Source organism: Phascolarctos cinereus, unplaced genomic scaffold (genome assembly GCF_003287225.1).
Source record: "Phascolarctos cinereus isolate Bilbo 61053 unplaced genomic scaffold, phaCin_HiC Scaffold_7;HRSCAF=346, whole genome shotgun sequence".
NCBI classification, from domain to species: domain Eukaryota; kingdom Metazoa; phylum Chordata; class Mammalia; order Diprotodontia; family Phascolarctidae; genus Phascolarctos; species Phascolarctos cinereus.
The window spans coordinates 182904235-182921781 of record NW_027556180.1 but is presented as its reverse complement, the minus strand read 5'-3'; positions in this window follow the sequence as shown (position 1 = coordinate 182921781).

Sequence of the window (17547 nt, the reverse complement as noted above, 5' to 3'; positions counted from 1 at the left end):
AATCAGGAAGATGACAAATGCTGGAGAAGATGTGGGAAAATTGGAACACTAATGCATTGTTGGTGGAGATGTGAACTGATCCAACCATTTTGGAGAGCAATTTGGAACTATGCCCAAAGGGCTATAAAAATGTGCATACCCTTTAACCCAGCAATAGCACTTCTAGGGCTGTAACTCAGAGAGATCAAACAAATGGGAAAGGACCCACATGTACAAAATATTTATGGCAGCTCCTTTTGTGGTGGCAAAGAATTGGAAATTGAGAGGGTGCCCATCAATTGGGGAAAGACTGAATGTGTTGTGGTATATGATGGTAGTGGAATACTATTATGCTATAAGAAATGATGAATAGGCAGACTTCAGAAAAACCTGGGAAGACTTATATGAACTGATGATGAGTGAAGTGAGCAAACCAGGAGAACATTGCAGACAGTAAAAGCCACATTATGTAATAACTAACTTTGATAGCAACACAAAGTTCTAAGACAATTCCAAAAGACTCATGATGGAAAATGCTGTCCACAACCAGAAAAAGTCTGAATTGCAGATTGAAGCATATTATTTGCTCATTTTCTCTCTCTTTTTTTCCCCTTTCTTGTTTCTCCCACTGGTTCTAATTCTTCTTTACAACATGACTAACATGAAAATAGGTTTAATATGAACATATATGTTGAGCCTATATCAATTTACATCCTGTCTTTGGGTGAGGGGAGGGGAGAGATGGGGAGAAAATTTGGAACTCAAAATCTTATAGAAATGAATGTTGAAAACTAAAAATTAATTAATTAATTAAATAAAAATATTAAAAAGTAAGCAGGGGTGTAGTTCTGCTAACCTTACCCTTAGACCTGACATAGGAGTTTATCTTATTTGCATAGCAGTTTCCTTACAGTTTTCCAATTATGGTGACTATATTTTTCAAAACAAAAGTACAAGGCCTCATGAAGGACAATACATTTGCAAAGCTTTGTTAACACTATATTCTGTTTTCTTGAAATCAAGACCATTCTTGAAAAGCCCATTTGTCTGTTTGGAATTCCCTTTAGTTGTTCTAGTACTAGTAAGTGGTACAAAATTACTATATTTAATCTCCAGGTACAACTGATTACATCTCACTGGGGAGTCCCACACTTACCTTAGAAGTTTGTGCATGCTTGATTGGAGAGTATGTCCTGAGTAATTACTAGTCTCTGATTATCAGAGCATCGTTGACCTACTACATATCTCTTTAGCTCTGCCATCCTCTATGGGGCAGTATAGACTCTTTTTCAAGGAGTCTATGGATTTGTGGAACTCTGATCATTATTGGCTTTGAACCCCTACCCTTGTCTGTTCCCATCTCCTTTTGTATATATTGTGTTTCAGTGAGCAAGAGTCACATGACTTTGCCATAATGGAGTGGAAGTAGGTACATATAGTTTTGTGCCTGAAGTGATGCATATTATGTTTTTACTCTTAGCACAAAATCAATAAGCAAATAAATAGTACTTTATCACAAGAAGACAATACATAATAATACACCACATGTATCTACTGAACATCTGCAAACTGCTACTGTCCTAGACAACAGAAATTTCCATAGACATAATATTATTCTGAGTCCAAGTTCTAGCTAACATAAAGCATGTGCTGTCTCATGTGTACACAAAGGAACACAGGAACCCAGTTCACATAGGATGTTTGACTCGTATTTGTCATAGGCTTGTTCTTCAGGTTCAGAAACAAACACTCGAGCCAAGATCTCAGCTCAACCTGTTGTTTCCAACTCAGGAAGGTGGTGGCTTCATTAGTGTTTATGGCTACCATTTGGCCATTAACAGTAATCTCTGAGCTTATTTGGCTGCAGTTGACTATCACTGAGCAGTGTGAGTAAAATTTGTAGCTAGCTTTAGACTGAATAGGCTAGTTAGGTTTCATGATTTAAAGTGCATGTCATGGAGAATGGGAAGAAGGGTAGGCTTAAATGCGTAAGACTTAGTTTTGGGGAATTCTGTATAATTTTACATAGCTAGATAGGTGGTTCAGTGGGTAGAGTACTGGGCCTGGAGTCAGGAACAGCCTAGTTTATATCCACCATCAGACATTTACTAGCTACGAGACCCTTTCCCTTAGTGTCCTCATCTATAAAATGGAGACATTAATAGCTCTTACCACCCAGGGCTGTGAGGAAAAAAATGAAATAATATTTGTAAAATGCTTTGCAAATATTAAAGCACTATATAAATGCTAATTATTGTGGTTGTGGTGGTTATAAACTGGTATCAGGAAGAGACTATAACTCTTCAAGCTTGAGGAATGGTTTATGCCTGTGTGGAGTTCTGAATTAACCTGGTGTTTCCTTACTGATGGGGACCGGAAGAGCTGCACTTGGCAATATATGTCCTTCCAGATTGGGTTAGGATATGTTAGACAGTCACTGAAATCCCTTCTAATTCTCAAATTCCATGATTATCTGAGTGTTAGTTTACCGATATTCGTAGAGCATTTGTTTATATTTAGTAAATTGAGTTATTATTATTATTATTTGCTCTACTGATTTAATCTTTCTTTTTAGTAAATTGTCATTTGAGACCAGTGTCTACCTGGCCTGTAATATAGGCCCAACAAGAATCTCAAAACTGTTGTTACACCCTGTGAGCCTTTCATTCTGACCTTGATTACTACTTTCCTATACCAATGAATCTCTCCTTTCCGCACTGTCACACGTCCAGTGCTTATTCTGGTCCCTCCAAGTACAGAATCAAGGACTTGTAGATGCAGTAAAGGACTATACCAAGTTCACATCTTATGGCAATGCAATTGTTAGAGAATACATAAGAAAGTGTACCTTGGATATTTCTAAATAGCATGATGAGAAGAAACAGAATAAAAACCTGGGTGTATTTTTTGGGGAGCAATTTTAGTTTACTAACTGGAGTAGTAGTCATTTTTCATCCTTCCTCCCTTCCCATTCTATATTCTGACTTATTAGGAAATATTTACACAAAGAAGTAGTTTAGTGGGAAAAAATGGTAATTTTAGAGAGGCAATCAGGTAGGTAGGAAACATTCATGAAATGTTTACTATGTGCCAAACATTTTGCTAAGTGCTGAGGATATAAAGAAAGACCCAAAACAGCTGCTGCTTTTATTGCTCTCATTGTCTACTGGGGGAGATGTACTATGCATATCTATGTACAAACAATATCTATCTATCTACCTGTCTGTCTGTCTGTCTATCTATGTATCTATCTGTCACAAATCAGGGATAGTGAGCTCATGTTCTTCTACAAATCTTGTCCTTCTTACAGATGAAGTAGTGATGGGAGAAATTTGAGAAGATTTAAATGAATTTCAGCCCAAATTGGAAATTTGGGAAGGGAAGGGAAGGAGCTAATATGATCATGCAAAAAGAGATGCATAACTTCCAGAAATAAGAAAGTTGTGGACCCTCTGTACCCTAGACAGACCACATATAAAACATTGAGTTTAATTCTTTTACAAAGTTAGGGGATACTATTTCTAGCAATGTTTTCATTTTAGAAGTTACATCACCAGAAATCAAGTTGATAGACCCTATGGAGTTTTACTATTGTTAACAATAATTACAGGAAGAATATTTCTCAAACATTTATCACTGTGCTTGTCACTAGGAGGAGTTAGGATATAGTTGGGCCAAAAAAGGTGAAATATACATAAAACTTAAGAATTCAAAAAATATAGAATAATACATGACAATATATAATTTGTGGTATAATTATATGGAGTCAACAATAAATACTGTAGGAGTAGTAAAGGAGGAGTTCTTGAATAATAATATTATTTATGGAATAATATGAATTTTCTACATTTTTACAATGCTTCAAAGTTTATGAACCATTTTCCTCAACATTGTGAGGTAGGTAATGAAAATAGTATTATCTTCATTTACAGATAAGGGACCAGGATCAGACAGGTTAAATGACATGTTATGAATCGCACAACTAGTAAATGCAATAGCCAAGATACAAATCAAAGGGTTTCAACTCTTAAGTTTATTTCAGTTTTCACTATACCACATTGCCTCTCTTTCTTTATGGAAAAATGAATCACAACAGCTAAGTCTTAGAGGATGAGGGGGAGGGAGGAGAGAGAACAAGATGTTCCAGGTGGCTTAAAAACAATAAGAGCAAGGTCAGGGAGGCAGGAATGGGTGATCATACCTTAAAGAGGTATATTAGGTAAAGACCTGCCCAATTCTAATACATTCTAACACATTTTCATTCAATGGCAAATTCCTTCAAATCAGGATCATGTCTCATTTCCTTTCCCTTGCCTTCTCTTGCCTTCCCTTCCATTATACCATCACCCTGATTTAATGGTTTAGTAACTCTGTCAAAAAAGGAAATTTGGTTAATCTATTTTGATCTATTTTTGCTGAAGCACACTGTTTATTTGAGATTATTTCTTTGTGAACAGAAATGTTTTGAAATCAGGGAGAGAAATGAGATCAATGCTCCACCTCTTTTCTTCTTCAAACTCAAGGACCTTCTTAAACTTTTTTACTTGATTAGTAGTTTAGTATTTTGATTATTTTTATATAGTTGCTCCAGTAAGAAGAGGTCGAGAGTCTATAAAAGAAGCACTTCTCCAGCCTAAAAATACAAATGGTATAAAACTCATTAATATGGAGTTATTAGTATAGAAAACTGTGCTAGTCAAATCACTTTTTGTATTGGATTCCATGGTTACATGGTTAAAACACATATGATTCTCTAATTAAAATAATAAAGCATTGTTTCAATTGCACTTAAGTCAAGACAAAGACTTATTTATATTGTAGGTTGGTACAATTGATTTCTACTGTGTATTTGTGCATATGCAACAGTAGAGAGGCAATGGATAGTTTTAGAGAAAATTTATATATACTGCATTGGAGGATCAATTTGAAGATTAAGAATTATCATTTACATTGAAATATGCTGCTAAGATGATTATTTTGTAACACACACACACACACACACACACACACACACACACACACACACCCCACTAACAAGCTAACATGAGAACTGTTTTGAACCCATGCTGTCTGGGGTGAAACTCTCTGAATACTCTTGCTTAGATCAGAATTATTACTAAGACATATACTACTAAATTTAAATGTCTTTTGTTCCCCCAGCTGCTATGTTAAGAGAGATTTGATAGCTTCTGTGGGGAGACCCCAACATTCATCATATCACTGGTGTCATATATCTAGATAAGAGCAGAGGATACTCAGTAAGAGCTCCTTTTGTTTTTCCATGTATTAGCCATTTGAACTTAAAATTACCCTGCTCTATCAGAATTTTATGGGAGGGTTTATTAATCATTAGAAAATATTTTTTCTGAAGTATTCCAAATATTCATACTTTTGAAATTAGTTGTTTGATAGAATCAATTATAATAATTTAACCAGTAATATAATGCAGAGACACCAAATGGAATATATTATGAATTAAGAAACAAAGCTTTTTCCCTCTTGATGGAAATCAAATAAAAATGTCAAATAACTGCAATCAGACATTCCTTATATGAATATTCATTGGCAACTGTTCATGGCAGATTTATGAATCTTTTCACCTGCTGTTAGATGAAAAAAGGAAAACATTAAGTTGCCAAATAAAGCTATTAACATAGCTAAAGGAAAAAAAATATATATATGTATATATATATATATATATATATACATATATATATATATATATATATATATATATATATATATATATATATATACATATATATATATATATATATATATATATATATATATATATATATATATATATATATATATATATACAGATGGATGATGGGCTTAGAATTATCCAATCTTATCAGAAGAGAACTGTTTTGTTTTTTATATTGTGAAAACCATTTATTTTCTCTATTTAGATTGCAAAGAGTTCATATTTTAACTTAATAGCTCCAAATAGTATTTTCTTTTATTGGGACTTGTTGCCTGATATAAGACCATGCAAGCAATTATCTTCTCACCTTGTAGTGGAAACATATAGAAAAATTACCTTTAAAGGCATCTTTTTGTGGCATGTAAAATGTCTATGCAATTCAAAAAATTCTTTTTATAGTCTTTATCTAGATGGATAATTTTTTCTTCTCTCAGAGAAAAACATATATAATAATGAAATATAAGAATAGAATTTTAAATAGATGCAGAGGTTACAGAAAACACATTTTCTCTATGGTTAAGTAGTGAGAAACCATATGCAGGTACACATGGCATAATATTGGCTCAGTGAGCTTTACAATAATATATTTAATGCAAAACAATTTAACTCCACTATAAACTCATGAAATCTGGCTTCATTTGTAACATTGTTTGTATGGCACCAGCTTCTCCCCATAGCCTTCCCCTCACCCCAAACATCATGCTTTTCTTTCTTTCTTTCTTTCTTTCTTTCTTTCTTTCTTTCTTTCTTTCTTTCTTTCTTTCTTTCTTTCTTTCTTTCTTTCTTTCTTTCTTTCTTTCTTTCTTTCTTTCTTTCTTACTATTTAACGACATTGAAGGAAGGATGCCTATAGAATGTTTGTCCAAATGCTTAAAGTTACTTATTTTAAACATGTGTGAGTTTCAACTAACTCTTAGAATCCAGTTCACTTGAGCATTCAATATTTTCTTCTTACTGCCAAGATTGGAATGTCATAAACACAACTTCTCCTGGAGCATTTCAGCAATTTCATTTATAGATGCAGTAATAAAGAAAAGAAGCTGTACAAAACCCACACATTGAATAATTGATTACTTCTTCAAACATAGAAAACTTAGCTCCTGTTCAAGTCAGAGAAGAAAATAGCATAATGTATAACTTTTCTTTTCATCTAACTATGATTTTATGAAGGATTTTAGACATATTTAGCTTGTTAAATGTCTTTCAATTAATAATCTAATAATTCTGAAGAATATCTCTACAATAATTGATTGAATAATATAGAAATATAATCATAGGGTCAGAAGAGACTTTGAGTGTGTTAAGAGCCTTTCTCTCTATAAGATTTGTGGAAAGTCATTAGTTTCATCTCTCCACAAGGTGATATGACTAGAGAAACTGATAATCATTTAGAACTGTCAATTGTGCTACTTTGATCAAAATATAGTATTAGATTGGTTATTTAAACTATTCTACCATGTATAGCTGTAGATCACAAAGGTAAACAACAATGTTTAAAATGGACCATATTCTAAATAATATACATTGATAATACAAACAATAAACGATTATATGCAAGAGATAAAATAGGACACAAAATTGAAAGAATATCTGTAGACATATTCTGACTGTATCTTTCATTTTTAAAATGGTTTTATTGATTTTTTTGTTTTTAATCACCTTTCTTTCCAAATATATGTATCCTCCTCCCCTGAGCAATGATTTATATCTTGCAATAAAGATTAAAATTGAAAAGAGGGGAAAACAACTTTAAGAATACTAAGCAAAATATGTATTATGTTTGATAGTATATTCAATATTGCACACCCACAGTTCCCCATCTTTGAAACAAAGGGTAGGGGAGGTGTATTTTCCCAACTTTTCCTGAAGGTCATGTTTGGTCCTTGTTTAATTTTTAATTTTTTGTTCTTTTGTTTTTCATTACTATAGTCAATACGTTTATTCTTTTCTTGGTTCTTCTTACATAGCTTTGCATCATATTTGATATTTCTTATGTCACTAACTCCACTTTCCAACTGTCCCTCCTCTTTTTGCCAAACATCATGTTTTCTTAGAACCATTTTTAGAACCTTTAGAAGAATAAGTATAGAATGCTTATTTCATTACATTGATGTATCACAATTTATTTAGTCATTCCCCTAATTGATGGGCCATCACTTTCTGACTCCACTTTTCACTGAAATAATTAGCCACAGTTCATCTGTGTATCAGCAGAATGGGTAGAAACTTTGAATTATTGGTTATGTCAATCATGGCCATGTATACAGAAAAATTGTGCTAATAGCTGTGATAAAATTAGAGCATAATTTTCTTCTAAGATGGATATTAAACAAAAATTTGCACAACTATTTTCAAAGTAGAGTCATTTCTTGAATATTTTTGAATTTTCTGTATTCTAATCATTTAGGTACATAACTTCAACTTCAACTTTACTCTCTTCTTCACTCTCATAGTTAATCTAAGACATACTGGTTAAACCAGGTCCCTTCCTGTAGAGAAAGGAAATTGGACACATAGTCAAGAACAGGTAGAGTTATTATATGGTTGTTCAGTCCTTTGGATACTATCTGGATAGCATACATTACATTGTATTGGTCTCTTTCCCTGTATTGCCTGGACTATTGTAACTGCTTTCAAATTCATCTTCCTGCATTTAGTTTTTCCTCTATTTCATTTGACGTAAAGTTACAAAAATTATCTTCCCAAGATCCTGTCACTTCTGCTTGAAAATTTTCAGTGGCTCCCTATTGTTCTAGAATTTAAGAAGTAAATCTACACACTGGTATTTAAGGCCCCACATTATTATGATACTGGTTTAAAATAGATTTCCAATCATATTTCACATAAACTACTCTATCTTACTTCACAAACTCTATGTTTCCGCTAATTGGACTATTTATTTCTCTGAATTTGACTTTCTATCCCCTTTTTCTTCTGTGTATTTTAACAAGGGGACCCTTGTACCTGGGATGAACTCTCTTTTTAACTATGCCTCTCAAAATCCTTATCTTCTTGGCAAGGCTCAAATTATTTTTTTTACTTCCTTAGTGAAGGCCTAAACCCTCAGTTGTTAACTGATCTTTCAGTCATTTAGTTTACTTCTACTTACTAATCTGGGTATCAATCAATCAACCAACATTTATTAAAGACTTTCTATATACCAGGCACTGAGTTAAGTGCTAAGGATACAAATACAAATACTCACAGTCCTTACAACATGGAAGCTCTTTAAAGGTAGGGACTTTCTCATTTTCTGCTTTGAATCTGCAAGGTATTATACAAAGCAAAGAAAAAGTTTTTTTGAATTGAAATTCACTTTAGGTCTTCTGCAATAAAATTTCAGTCTCACTTTGACATTCTCTCAATAGTAGAATGTTTCTTGGCCACTTTTGTGTATTTCATTTAATAAAACAAGACTCTTTTCAAAATCAGTAAGTCACATTTATTAAGCACATACTATGTGCCAGGTTCTGTGCTAAGTACTGGGGATACACAGGAAGATTGAAAAAGACAGTCCTTGACCTTGAAGAGCTCATTATCTAATGGGCAAACAACAAGTAAACAATTATATACAAAAATGCTATGTTCAGGATAAATGGGAAATAATTGACAGAGGTACTAAAATTAAGAACTTGGGAAAGGCTTCATGTAGAAAGTGAGATTTCATGCAGGGGAAGGTGGCCTAACAATTTCAGATCTTAAATTGTATTCTAAAGCAGCAATCATCAAAACTGCTTGGTACTGGCTAAGAAATAGAGTGGTGGATCAGTGGAATAGGTTAAATATGCAAGACACAGTAGTCAATGCCTATAGTAATCTATTATTTGATAAACCCAAAGACCCCAGCTTCTGGGATAAGAACCCACTCTTTGAAAAAAACTTCTGGGAAAACTGGAAAAGAGTATGGCAGAAACTAGGCATAGACCCAAATCTCACACCATATACCAAAATAAAGTCAAAATGGGTTCATGATTTAGATATAAAGGCTGATTCTACAAGCAAACTGGGAGAGCAAGGAATAGTTTACCTATCAGATCTATGGAGAACAGAAGAATTCATGACCAAACAAGAGACAGAGAACATTATGAAAAGCAATTTTGATTACATTAAATTGAAAAGTTTTTGCACAAATAAAGCCAATATAATCAAGATTAGAAGGAAGGTAGAAAATTGGGAAAGAATTTTTACAACCAGTTTCTCTGATAAGGGCCTCATTTCTAAAATATATAGAGAATTAAGTCAAATTTATAAGAATACAAGCCATTCCCCAACTGATAAATGGTCAAAGGATATGAACAGAGTTCTCAGATGAAGAAATTAAAGCCATCTGTAGTCATATGAAAAATCAGTATTGATTAGAGAAATGCAAATCAAAACAACTCTGAGGTACCACATCCACACCTATGAGATTGGCCAACATGACAAAACAGGAAAATGATAAATGTTAGAGAAGATGTGGGAAAATTGGAACACTAATGCATTGTTGGTGGAGTTGTGAAATGATCCAACCATTTTGGAGAACAATTTGGAACTATGCCCAAAGGGCTATAAAAATGTGCATACCCTTTGAACCAGCAATAGCACTTCTAGGGCTATATCCCAAAGAGATCATGCAAATAGGAAAAGGACCCACATGTACATATTCATAGCAGCTCTTTTTGTGATGGCAAAGAATTGGAAATTGAGAGGATGCCCATCAATTGGGGAATGGCTGAGCAAGTTGTGGTATACTAATGTAATGGAAAACAATTGTGCTATAAGAAATGATGAACAGGCTGAAAAACCTGGAAAGACTTGTATGTTGAGTGATGCTGAGTGAAATGAGCAGAAGAAAGAGAATGTAATAACAACCACACTGTGCGATGACTAATACTGATAAACTTAACCCTTCCAGCAATACAAGGATCTAAGACATCTCCAGAGGCCTCGTGATGGAAAATGCTATCTACATCCAAAGAAAGACCTATGGAAGTTGAATTGCTATTTTTTTCTCTTCTCTTGAGTTTTGTTTCCTCTTTCTGTTTCCTATTGGTTTTAATTTTTATTTACAACATCACTAATGTAAAAATATGTTTAATAAGAATGTAAATGTATAGCCTATATCAGATTGTGTGCCATCTTGGGGAGAGTGGTGGGAAGGAAGGGGAGAAAAATTTTAAACTCAAAAGCATATGGAAGTGATTATTGATAAATCAAAATAAATTAATAAAATTTAAAAAAAAGAAAGTGAGATTTCAGCTGGGACTTGAAGGAAGTTAGGGAAGCTCAGAGGCTGAGATGAGGAAGGAGAACATCACTAGGCATGGCCTTCAGCCAATGAAAATGCCTGGAGTCAGGAGATGGAGTGTTTTGTTTGAAGAACAGCAAGGAAGCCAGTGTCACTAGATCAGAGTAGAGAGTCAGTAGAAGACTGGGAAGGTGGAGTAATGCACATTGTGTAGCGCTTTGAACACCAAACAGAGGACTTTGTATTTGATTTTGGAGGTGATTAGGAAGCAATGGAGTTTATTGATAAATGATATTATTACACCTTTGCTTTAGAAGGATCAGTAGAGGATAGATTGGAGAGGGAGAGAATTGTGTCAGCTAGACCTATTAGAAGGCTAATGCAATGGTTTAGGCATGAGGAACTCATAGCTTGCAGTGAGTGGTGGGAGTATAAGAGGAGAAAGCGTGACATATTTGAGAGATGTTATAAAAGATAAAATTGATCAGCCTTGGCAACAGATTGGATTTGTGAGGTGAAAGAGTGAGGAGTTGAGGATGACATCTAGGTTTTGAGCCTGGGAAACTGGGAAGGTGGTGGAGAACCTCTACAAATAATAGGAAAGCTTGGAAGCAAGGAAGGCTTCCAGGGAAACATAATTAGTTCAGTTTTGTACTTGTTGAGTTTAAAATGTCTACAGAACATCCATTCTGAAATGTTTAATAGGCTGTTGGAGATGTGAGACTAAAGGTCAGAATAAGGGTCAGGGCTAGACAAGTAGATTTGAGAATAATTGAATCCACAGGAACTGATGAGATCACCAAGTAAAATAACATAGAAAGGGAAGAGGGCCCAGGATATACCTTGTGGTTAGTGGTTAATGGACATAACCTGGATAATACTTCAGAAAGAAGAAGAAGAAGTGTTCAGATAGGTTGGAGAACCAGGAGAAAGGATCATCCTGAAAATCTAGAGAGAAGAGCATGATTGACAGAGTTAAAAGCCATAGAAATGTCTAGAAGAATAAAGATTGACAGAAGATCAATGGATTTATTGACTAAAAGTTCCACACTTGTCTTACTTTGATATAATCTCTTAACCAATTCAGATTTGATAGATGATATACTGGGGTTATGATTCCAGAGTCCATCTAGCCCAACTTTCCTCATTTTTCAGACGAAAAAACTAAAACTGTGAGTGATTTAGTGACTTGCTTGCAGGAAGGTAAATTATACAAAGCTAAGATGAAATTAGAAGCTAAGTCCTTCAATTCCCAATGTAACATTCTTTCTATTGAATTATGTGACTTATTCTTATAAGTATTATTTTAGATTATCCTCTCTTTTCCTTTAGAGTACTTGTGTACAACATGATAATACCTTTCTTTTGACTTCTTTTGATCTCAAGCACCTATTTCCCTTGAGCTGACATTATTTTAAAAACTTTCCTTTATGCAAATAGAAATCATTACTACATACCTAGAACATTAATTTTTTCAAAGAGGCTTTTCCCCAGAAAACTGGGTTAGTACAGATTCAGCTACTGGAGAATCAAGAGTAGAACATAAATGGTATATAATCTTAGAGCCTCACATCATTTATTTAATGGTCATTAACTTTCTCCCCTCCCCCCTTGTTTTGATAGACACAGCACAAAGAGACTAGGTAATATGCTTCAGAAGGTAGGTGGGAAAGGGAGACACAATACACATCTTTGGGGAATGAAGGGATTGGCCAGATGCTTAGATTCATTTGAAAGGTCAGAATGAAGCTAATGGGTATTAACAACAGGGCTTAATAACAAAATACAAAAGATTTGTAGTTAAGAAATCTGCAGTTATCAGTGGGTTTGATTTTGTCTATTTATTACAGCTATTTTCCCCTGCCCCTTCCCACATCCAAGTAAACATTTGAAAAATCAAAATAATCATAAAGGTAAATTTTAAAACATTGGTGAATTTCTCAGGCTAAGTATAGAGTTATGTATGTGATAATCACCCACTCATACATGTGTAATAAGAACTTACAATGAACAAAGGATTATGTTAGGGGTGGGAGGCCACAGAGATATGAATCTTTCCCTTTCTACTTTTTGCATTTGTTGCTGCCTACTAGCTGCCCCCCTTCAACTCAACAATAAAGCAACAAATACTTCTTAAGCACTTCCTATGTACCAAACACTGTGATAAGCACTGGGAATACAAATAAAAATTACAAACAGCTCTTGCCCAAAAGGAGTTTACATTCTAATGGAGGAGAAAACATACATGCATGGATAGATACAAGATATATATAAAGAGTAGATGGAAGATAACATTAGAGGGTTTAAGGCATTAAAATCTGGCGGGCCAATGGCGGCAACTTCTTGCAGAAGCCAGTGTTTAACTTGAGTTTTGAAGGAATCCAAGGATTCTAAGAGGTAGAGATGAGGAAGGAGAGCATTCTTTTCTTTATATTCACAATTACCGTCTTACTTCAAGTACATATGATATCTTGCCTGCACTATTATAATACTTAAATGATTTTCCAGAAGTGCTCGTATGACCTTGTCACCTCTCTTTACTCAGTAAATTCCAATGGGTCCCTATTAATTCTATGATCCAACATAAAATCCCCTGTTTGACATTTAAAACTGCTTTACAACCTACAACCTATCTTTGAAGACTTCTAAAATTTTCCCCCCTTCACCTTACACCTTCACACTCCATAAATGTAATAGAATATCATTATGTCTAAGAAATGTCAAGAGACAATTGCAGAGAAAACTGAGTAATATGAACTGATGAAGAATGAAGAAAGCAGAAGTAGGAGAGTAATTTCAACAAGTCCAACAATGGTGTTAAGAAAAACAGATTCAAAAAAACTTGAGAATTTTGATCAACCTAATGAGCAATTCTTGACAGGTGATGAATTCAAGGAACAGAAAGATATACTTGGGAACATGGCCACTGTGAAGATGAACCATCTTTGACCATGCTTATTTGTTTCAAGAAGTTTTCTACCTTCTCTATTTTAAATTGTGGGGGAAGGAGGGAGAGGGGATGTCTGTGCACATGTGTGTATGTAATTAGCAATCGTCACTCCAAAAAAGAAATCCTTGAGACATTTAAAGGAATGCACAAACAACTGAAAGAAGTTCAGAAGCAAGCAGATATAAGCAGAGCAGTTTTGATGCTAAAATCTTCTAAATCTTTTTGGGAAAAAAAGTAAGTGGAAAGGGGTGGAATTATTTTAGATAACCTTTTTATCTCCTGTGTATATAGAAATGCTGCATACATACATATATATATATATATATATATATATATATATATATATATATATATATATAATATATATATATATATATATATACACACACACACACACATATATATTTATGTTCTGAATGAATATATGTAGTGTGTGTGTGTGTAAATGTGTGTGTGTGTGTGTGTGTGTGTGTGTGTGTGTGTGTGTGTGTAAATGGAGGAAGAATGTATAGCCAGAGCAAGGATGATGGCCTGGGGAAATAATAAGAGTGTGGGAGGATAAGAGAGCTTAACAAGAATGAAGAATAGTTTTAGTAGGAATAGGGAGAGATGGAAAGATAAAGTTTTATAATAAAGGAATTTCAAAATTCTTGGCATTGAAGCAATTGTGAACCAATTGTGGGTGATGGCAAGATCAAAAATATTTCTATCCCTATGTATAGCTGAGATAAACTGGAGGAACAGATGATGAGAACTGAGTAGGCTTGGTAAGCGGCTAAACTATTAGTGGTTAGACTATTCCTACACCATTGACATATTTATTGAAATCCACTTTACCCTCTATTCTCCTTACACTATCATCCTATATCTCTCCTAGTTTTCATAAGAAAACTCTTAGGAAAAACTACAGAATCTACTCTTGTTGACTCCACTTTCTCTACTCTCATTTATTTCCCAGTTACTTGAAATCTGACTACCAATCTTATCACTTAAACTTATGACTCAATAAAATAATTAAAAAAAAGAGGATCTTTCCTCAGTCCTCACACTTTTGACCTCTGTACTGAATTTGTCACAATTGATCATCTTTTCCTGGAAAATTTTTCCTCTGAATTTTTATAATGCTCCATTTTTTGTTCTTCTACTCATTGGAGCACTCCTCAGTCTTGGCTGAATTATCATTCATGTCTCACTCTCAACACCCAAGGCACTGTCCTAGGATCTCTTCTTTCTGCACTATCTTGGTAACCCTATCAGCTTCAATGGCTTTAATCATCTTCTATGATGATGATTTCTAGATATTTATGTTCAGCCTCAGGCTTTTTCTTGAACTCTTGCATATATCACCAACTGTCTATTGAATATTCCAAAATGGATCTCCTTTAGGCATCTCAAATTCAACATATCTAAACTTGAAATCTTTCCACCAAAACCCACCCTAATTCTGAAATCTTCTCTATCTGTCAAGGGTATCAATGTCCTTGTAGTCACTCAAGTTTGTAACCTTTATATCACACTTAACTTTTCAACTCATATGTAAAATAAATTTCCCAAACATTATAGATTCTTCTTCCACACTATCTCTCACATGATGACTTCATCTTACTCACTTAGTCACTACTATAGACGAGGCCTATGTCACTTCTTCCCTGGACTATGGCAGTAACCTCCTAATTTCACTCCTTACGAAAATTTTTCCCCCTCTCCAAACCATCTGCTATAGAATTACTAAAGTGATTTTCCTAAAACAGATCTGACAATATCACTCCTCTACTCTATTCAGTAATCTCAATTCACTACCCTCAAGGATTGTAGCAAAAACAGTCTCTTTGGCATTTAAATTTTTTTACAATCTGGCTTCAACCTATTTGCAAGGTTTGCGCATTAATTCCCTTGATTTAATCTATGTTCTATAGCTGTTCTTTCTGTTCTTCACACACTACAATACATCTCCTATATCTGTGGAATGCTTTGCACTAGCTGTTTCTCTTGCCTGGAAAGCAGTTCCTCCCTATCCTTACCACTTAGAACCCCAAATTTTCTTCTAAGCTCAATTCAGTTGCCTTTTAACTTGCATTTATTTTGCATATACATGCTATCTGGAGATATGCTATCTCCTCTGTTAGAACACAAATCCTATAGGTATAGAGACTGCTTCATTTTTGTTTTTATATTTCTAGAGCCTAAAACAGCTATCATGACTTTGCTAGACTATCTTCTGATTATGTCAGATTGTATGTCTGGCCATACACTTGAATGCTGTGGTTACAAAATGGCTTGCTATTTCACACAAAACCCACAGGTTGTGACTGAGTCTCATCAGATAATATGATACAATTCTTATATATTGTCATTTAATTAATTTCATACCACAGCTAGAAGCATTCTAAACCTTCTTAGGTTGTACACACAGTTTAAATCTTCTAATTGATTGATTCAATAGAGATGTCCTCAGCTGATAAAGGTATCTTGATTTAATGTCTGATCAATTACTTTAATTGGTGGTGGATTGGTTGGTTGAAAAAATTAACTCTTATTCTTACATCTACAATATATACCATTTCACCCTCATAACTTTAATAAGCACCTTTGTCTTCCAAATCTAATATGTCCAAATACCTTATTAGGTATTTGTAAGGACATCTATTGATGTCCTATACTTATTTCAAAATGAAGATATTTAAAACTAAATTAATTACCTTTCTTTCAACTATAGTTCATATCTAGCTTAACTGGTTCTCTTCTGTAAATGGTACCATCATTGTCCTACTCAAACTAGAAACTTAGTTTGAGAGTTCAACCTCCATAATGGCAGGGACAATGACTTCTCCTTATCCCCTTTCCATATACTTTTCAAATGAGAAATCTGATATAACCTAAGTAAATTACATAATGCTTTTGAATATATGGAATTGAGAGTTTTACCCTTTCTTTCACTGACTTTTTGACTTCATGCAAATTCTTTCATGTGTATATATTTTAATTATAAGCATATGTATTAAATATGGTAGGGGTGTCCAGGGATTGCATTGTGTGGTGGAATGAAACAAATGAAACAAAATGAAACAAAATCAGAGTCAGAGAAAACAAATAAATTGTGACAGAAAAGACAAATGGAAAGAAACATTGGTTTACCAATATGTTTTTTGCAAGTTTTATATTGGGGCACTATCAAGTAGTGAAGTGAATAAAATAGTAAAGTTTCATTCTTTTTAAAAATATATTTATCTATTTCATTAAATATTTCACAATTACATGTAAATTTTTTAATAATCATTCTTTTATGATTCTGAGTTCCAAATTCCCTCCATCTTGTCTCTTCCCCCTTTCTCAGAAGGCAAGCAATTTAATATTGATCATACTTATGAGGTCATGCTGAACATATTTCCATATTAGCCTTATTGCAAAAGAAAACACAGAGAAAAAGGTAAAATAAATAAACAACAAAAAAGAAAGTAAAAATACATATGCTTTGATCTGCATTCAGAATCAATCAGTTCTCTTTCTGGAGGTGGACAGCATTTTTTCATCATAAGTCCTTTAGAGTTTTCTTGGGTCATTATCGTCATCAGAGTAGCTAAGTCTTTCAAGTTGATCATCCTTACAATATTGCTTTTACTGTGTAAAATGTTCTCCTGGTTCTGCTCACTTCACTTTCCATGAATTTATAAAAGTATTCCA